General features: G+C 41.0%; 1 non-coding gene across 1 annotated transcript; it reads right to left on the bottom strand.

Moving 5' to 3' along the window:
- Positions 1-5,666: 5,666 nt before the first annotated feature.
- Positions 5,667-5,771, bottom strand: LOC130830669 (small nucleolar RNA U13). The gene has a single exon (XR_009047840.1). It is a non-coding gene; the product is annotated as a small nucleolar RNA U13 (small nucleolar RNA).
- Positions 5,772-6,000: the final 229 nt, after the last annotated feature.

Raw genomic sequence — 6,000 nt, 5'->3', positions numbered from 1 at the left:
TAAAATAATAAATGGATATATTAAAAATTTGTCAGTTTTAATTTCTAACAGAAAAAAATATCTATCTAACATAAAAAAGCTCTTTGGGATCCTCAATACTTTTTAAAATTAGTTTTTAAAGTGATATTTAATTCACATACCATAGGATTCACCACTTTAAAATATAATTCAGTAGACTTTAGTATATTTACTAGTTGGGCAACTATTACCACTAGCTAATTCCCGCACATTCTTATCACCCTGAAAAGAAACTCCGTTACTGTCAATTCTCTTATCACCCTGAAAAGAAACTCCGTCACTGTCAATTCTCCCCTCTCCTCTCCTCAACCCCTTTCTAGCTCCACTGATTCATCTAGCCTGGACATTTCATATAAATGAAATCTTTTGTGTCTGGCTTTTTTCATTTAACATAATGTCTTTAAAATTCACCCATATAGCAGCAGATATCAAAACCCCATTCTTTTTTATGGTTGAATACTATTCCATTGTACCTATATACCACATTTTGTTTATCAGTTCATCAGTTGATGGGCTTTTAGGTTGTTTTCACTTTTGGCTATTGTAATAATGCTGCTGGGAACATGTGTCTAAGGTTTTATATGAATGCATGTTTTTAGTTCTCTTGGTTACATACCTAGGAATACAATTCCTGGGTCATATGATTAATTCTATGTTACTCTATATTTAACTTTTTGAGAAACCCTCAAACTGCTTTCTGCAGCAGCTGCACCATTTTACTTTTCAACCACCAGTGTTTCACTGTCGCAACATCCTTACCAAAATTTATTTTCAGTGTTTTTGATTCTGATCATCTTTGTATGACTCAATAATTTTTAAAGCATATAAAGGATTCTGAGGCTAAAAAGTTTGAGAATTGTTTTTCTAACAAATAACTTAAAAAAAAAAGAAAGCATTTTTTTAAATAAATAGTAAGTTCATAGAAACAGATTCGTGGTTGCCAGAGGCAGGGAAGGATGCAGACAAAATGGGTGAAGGTGGTCAAATGGTACAAACTTCCAGTTATAAAATAAATATGTACTGGGGATGTATGGTGACTATAATTAATAAACACTGTATTGTATATTTGAAAGTTCCTAAAAGAGTAGATCTTAAAAGTTTTTTTTTTCTTGGATATATGATTTATTCTTACCATAGATCATAGTAACCTCAATACAGGATTGATTTTTTTTTCTTAAGTTGAAAACTTTTACCTTTTCTCTTTTTTTTTCATTTTATTTATTTATTTATTTATTTATTTGAGGTACACCAAGTTTAATCATCTGTATTTATACACATATCCCCGTATTCCCTCCCTCCCTCGACTCCCCCCCACCCTCCCCATTCCAGTCCTCTAAGGCATCATCCATCCTCGAGTTGAGATCTTAAAAGTTTTTATCACAAGAAAAAATATTTAATTGTGTGGTGATGGATGTTAACTAGACTTCTTGTGGTGATCATTTTGCAATATATACATATATTGAATCATTATGTTCTACAGCTGAAACTAATATGTTAAAATGTAAACATAATAACACTATCAAATTAACAATAATTTCACAAAGTTGTGTGATACCAGGGTGATCAAGTTTGCCTAGGACAGACCCCCAAATTTACACCTTTGTACCAGCATAACTATTAAAAGCGTCTCCTTGAACTCCCAACGTGCCGTTTAGATGGCAAATTATATAAACACCGTGTAGCAGAACTATGTTCAAAATTTCCCAATTGTCTTAAATATATCTTTTTATGATATGTTTATTGAAAACAAGCTCCAACATTGCATTTGATTGAGGTGTCTTTAAAAACTATATCAGGGGCTTCCTAGGTGGCGCAGTGGTTAGGAATCCTCCAGGAAGATCCCACATGCCGCGGAGCAATTGAGCCCATGTGCTGCAACTACTGAAGCCCACGTGGCTAGAGCCCATGCTCTGCAACAAGAGAAGCCATGGCAATGAGGAGCCCGTGCACCACACCAAAGAGCAGCCCCTGCTCGCCACAACTGGAGAAAGCCCGCGTGCAGCAACAAAGACTCAACACAGCCAATAAATAAATAAATAAACTACATCAATCCTCTCTCCACTCCATTCTTTTATCTTTTTTTAAAATTTTTTTATTTTTAATTTAAAAAAATTTTGTTTTAAATTTTTTAATTCTTTTTGCCACACCACGCACCTTCCAGGGTCCTACTTTCCCAATTAGGGATTGAACCCAGGCCCCCAGCGCAGAGTCTCAACCACGGGACCGCCAAGGAATTCCCTCCACTCCATTTCTTTCATGCTAGTTATTTATTGAAGAAACTGGGTAGTTTGTGGAATTTCCTGTATCCTTAGCTTGGCTTATCATATTGTCTTGGCCTCTTAATCTGTTTCTGTGTCCTCCATATTTCTTGCCGTTTCGAAGTTAGATCTAGAAGTTCAATTAGATTTAGGGTCAATTTTTGTGCAACAATATTTCATAGATGGTGCGTATTTCCTGTTGCATTGCATCAAGAGGCACGTGGTATCTGGTTGTCTCACTTTTAGTGATGCTAAGATAAATCAGTGGGTTCAGGCTTTGTTAGCTTCATCCAGCCATTATAAGTTTCCCATCAATGTTCCACTTCCTATTTCTAGTAGCCGTGAATGATCATTGCCTAGTCCCGGTGCTTCATTCCAACCTGTGAACAGTAACTTTCTAATTCTACTAGTTCTGTGGCACTTGTTGCCCTTACAAACTATTTGGATACCCTAAAATATATAGTAGAATGCTTGATTTTTTTTTCCTTTTACTGAGTTTCAAAATAGTTTGTTCCTTAGCGATCCAAACGTGAGTGATCAGAGATTTTTTTTTTTAGTATTACTGTGAATGAATTCATGGATTTGTACTTACATGTTTCAATCCATTAGGCATTATTCTTTTTTTAAGCCCAAATTGTTCCACTTTGGCCAAAGGGTGCCCCTTCATTCTTGCTCTTGGGTTCTTTTCACATAACCTCAGTAATATTTGATAGCTACCTTGCTTTCTGTCATAATAAAATGCCACAAGCTCATCTTACACAGTCCTCGCCCCAGTTCTGAAATTAGTCATTTCCTAAAGGAGTCCTGGTTCCTCTTAGTGGGCAATGGCATTTAGATTATGAATTTGGACACTAGGGCTGCTCATGGCCGTTGGATTTTCATTGCTTCTTGACCTTTTCAGTGGACACAGCTAGGATATATGTATTTTGTAAAAAGAAAAATTAATAATGAATTCATACTCCCATTGCTAATTCAAATTTTTGCTTATAGAATTTACATCGTTTCATTGATTTGATACTTGTATCTCTTTATCTTTCACGGAAGACCTTGGTTTCTAACAATATTAAGGTAATTACTTTTCTGTTATTTTATATACACACATATATGTAAAATATACATGTGACAGCATCTAAATAACAATACCAGTATTATTACTAACAACTACTATTATTAAATGCAGTTTGATTTCTTTGCCATTCCATTCTGTTCTTAGGATAAGTCCCACTAAGGATATACAGTCAAAATCATGAGTTTTAAAGTCAGTTTTCTTATTTTTCCATGTGGTTATGCCAATAATTTGAAATATACTTTGATTCATGGCTTTTTTTTCTCTTTTAGGAAATACTTTGTATTTTCTTTTAAAAAAATCATTATGTAAAGTACTTACATGATGCTAAAGTCAAAACTATAATAAGATAGAGTATATGAATAGAAGTCTAGCTTCCACTTTTTTTCACCTTGTTCTTGTCTTACACGTAACCTTTTTTTTTCATTAGTTTGTAATTTATTCCTCCATTGCTGTTTCTTTAAAGTGTGAGCAAATGCACCGCAGCTTTGTTAGGAGAGAAGCAACATATACGTGGTCTCAGCCTTGCTTTTTGCACTTCAACAATATCTCCTAGGATTCCACAGCCTCCACAGAGATGCTCTTCATTCCTTTGTACGTCTGCACAGAACTGCATTGTGTGGATGTACCGTGCTTTACTCAGCCAGTCCTCTGTGGATGGACATGTGGGTTCAACAAACATTTATGGCATGACTAAATTGTGCCAGGCACTGGAGAGAAAGACGTGGTCTCTGGCCTCAGGAAACTCAACAGTGTAGAGGGGGGTGAAGGCTTGCGATGCAAGTACTTTCCTTATAAGGGAGTGAGATCTTGGATCCACGTTGCACAAAGGGCACGTGGAACAGGGAAGACAGGGTCCCACACGGGAGAGATACAGTAACTGTCTGTGGATTGTCATCTTGTTCCCACAGGGGTCAATAAGATGGGAAATCTTGTTATGTGAGAACCCCTTTGGGAGTTTTTAATCAATGCTTGAAATTGCTTAGAAAATCATGAGTGCCACCAATTGGTCAGAGAAAGGAAGGCCACAAGTGAAAGAGGTTGAGAGGAAGGGTCTTAACCATAAAATTCCCCTGAAAAGAGGAAATGTAAGTTAATACAGAAGCTGTGGTTTAACAATAAGAACTAACACCTGTACAGAGTTTACCACGGACCAGAAATTGCTCGAACTTCTTTATTTCTCATAAAAATCCTAGGAAGTAGGGACTAGTACTACCCACGTTTTACCTTTGAGAAAAATTAAGGCACAGAGAGGCTGCGGAACTTTTGCTCAAAGTCACAGAACGAGCGAGGGGGTTTGGAGCGACATACATAGATAGACACACAGATAGACAGGTCCAAGGAGGGACCAAAGTCCTTAAGTCTCCCCTCACCCTAATCGCCCCCTGGGGACCAGAACCTACTCTTGACACCTCCGTTCCTACACACACACACACACACACACACCCCAAATCGGAAAACCCCGCAGGTCTCTCTCTGGACGCCTAAGGGCTCGGAGGACACGGGAAACCCAGAGCCGGGAGACGACCTGCCAGAGGCTCGGCGGAAACGAAGCCGGCCTGCGGGGCAGCGTGGGTTTCAGCAGCGGCCCGGGGCCTCGCGCCGAGAATCCCTCTCCGAGCAGCGGCCCAGCCCCGCCCCCCCCTCCCCCCACCCGCGGTGTCCGCCGCCCGATTCTCCGCGCTCCGGCCAAGACTTGGCACAAATAAAGTTTGCTCCTCCGGCCTCCTACGGGACGACGGAAGCTACAGGACGTCTCCAGCTACAGGACGTCGCCGGCACCCTCCCAGGGATGGCCAGGCGCCGTGACCGGCTCCTGGGGAACCCAGCCTCTGACGTCCGCAGGTGCGTGGTCCGGGATCCCGCATCAAGAGAGACGCGCGACACGCGACAGGCGACGCGGGCCTGACCGGAGACCGGCCAGAATGGGACGTCGGTCGCAGGCGGCCCAGGCTCCTCGTTCTCGCCCCACCTCTGCAATCTGCAGGCGGCGGTCCCGCCCCAGGAGCCGCCGCGACGCGCCCAGGGAGCCCCTGCCGTCCACACCCGCGGGCGGCCCTAAGCCCCACCCCGGCGCCAGGATCACCCGTGTGCTCACAGCGCGGCCCCCTCCAAGGTCACCTTCCAACTCCTCTCTTAACAATAAATTTACTCTTCAAGACTTCTGCCTACACGCATTAAAAAACCAGTTTCAGGGAAAAACACTCCGCACGCCGCCTGATTTTAAACACTGTTGAAAAGGACATACAACACCCAGAAACAATAAATCGGAGAACCACAAAACCACTATCACAGTAGCAGATTAAAATGATCCCCGAAGTTCACGTCAGACGGGTGATGTGCCAGTATCGTAACAAGGTTTAGATGGTGGCACATGTCACACAGCCGCGTGAACACCCAATCATCACGCTTATGAACTACAAAAGGATCAAAACGTACTTTCCGGTTAAGGAGCCCGGGGTACGACCCACTAACTTTACAGTAAGGGTGATAGATATAATGCATGTTAATTTAGGATTGCTATGTAAAATCCTGTACATTTTATCACTGTCACCGACATTCCGTGATATTTCTTTTGTTTTTACCTCAGAAGTGAAAACAAACAAAATAGCGACGACTTTATTATCCATGCAAATATATTCTCCATAGCTCCACCCT

The sequence above is a fragment of the Hippopotamus amphibius genome, chromosome 10, assembly GCF_030028045.1.
Source record: "Hippopotamus amphibius kiboko isolate mHipAmp2 chromosome 10, mHipAmp2.hap2, whole genome shotgun sequence".
Taxonomy (NCBI): Eukaryota; Metazoa; Chordata; class Mammalia; order Artiodactyla; family Hippopotamidae; genus Hippopotamus; species Hippopotamus amphibius.
The sequence above is the reverse complement of the archived record's forward strand: the minus strand, read 5'-3'. Positions and strand labels throughout refer to the sequence as shown.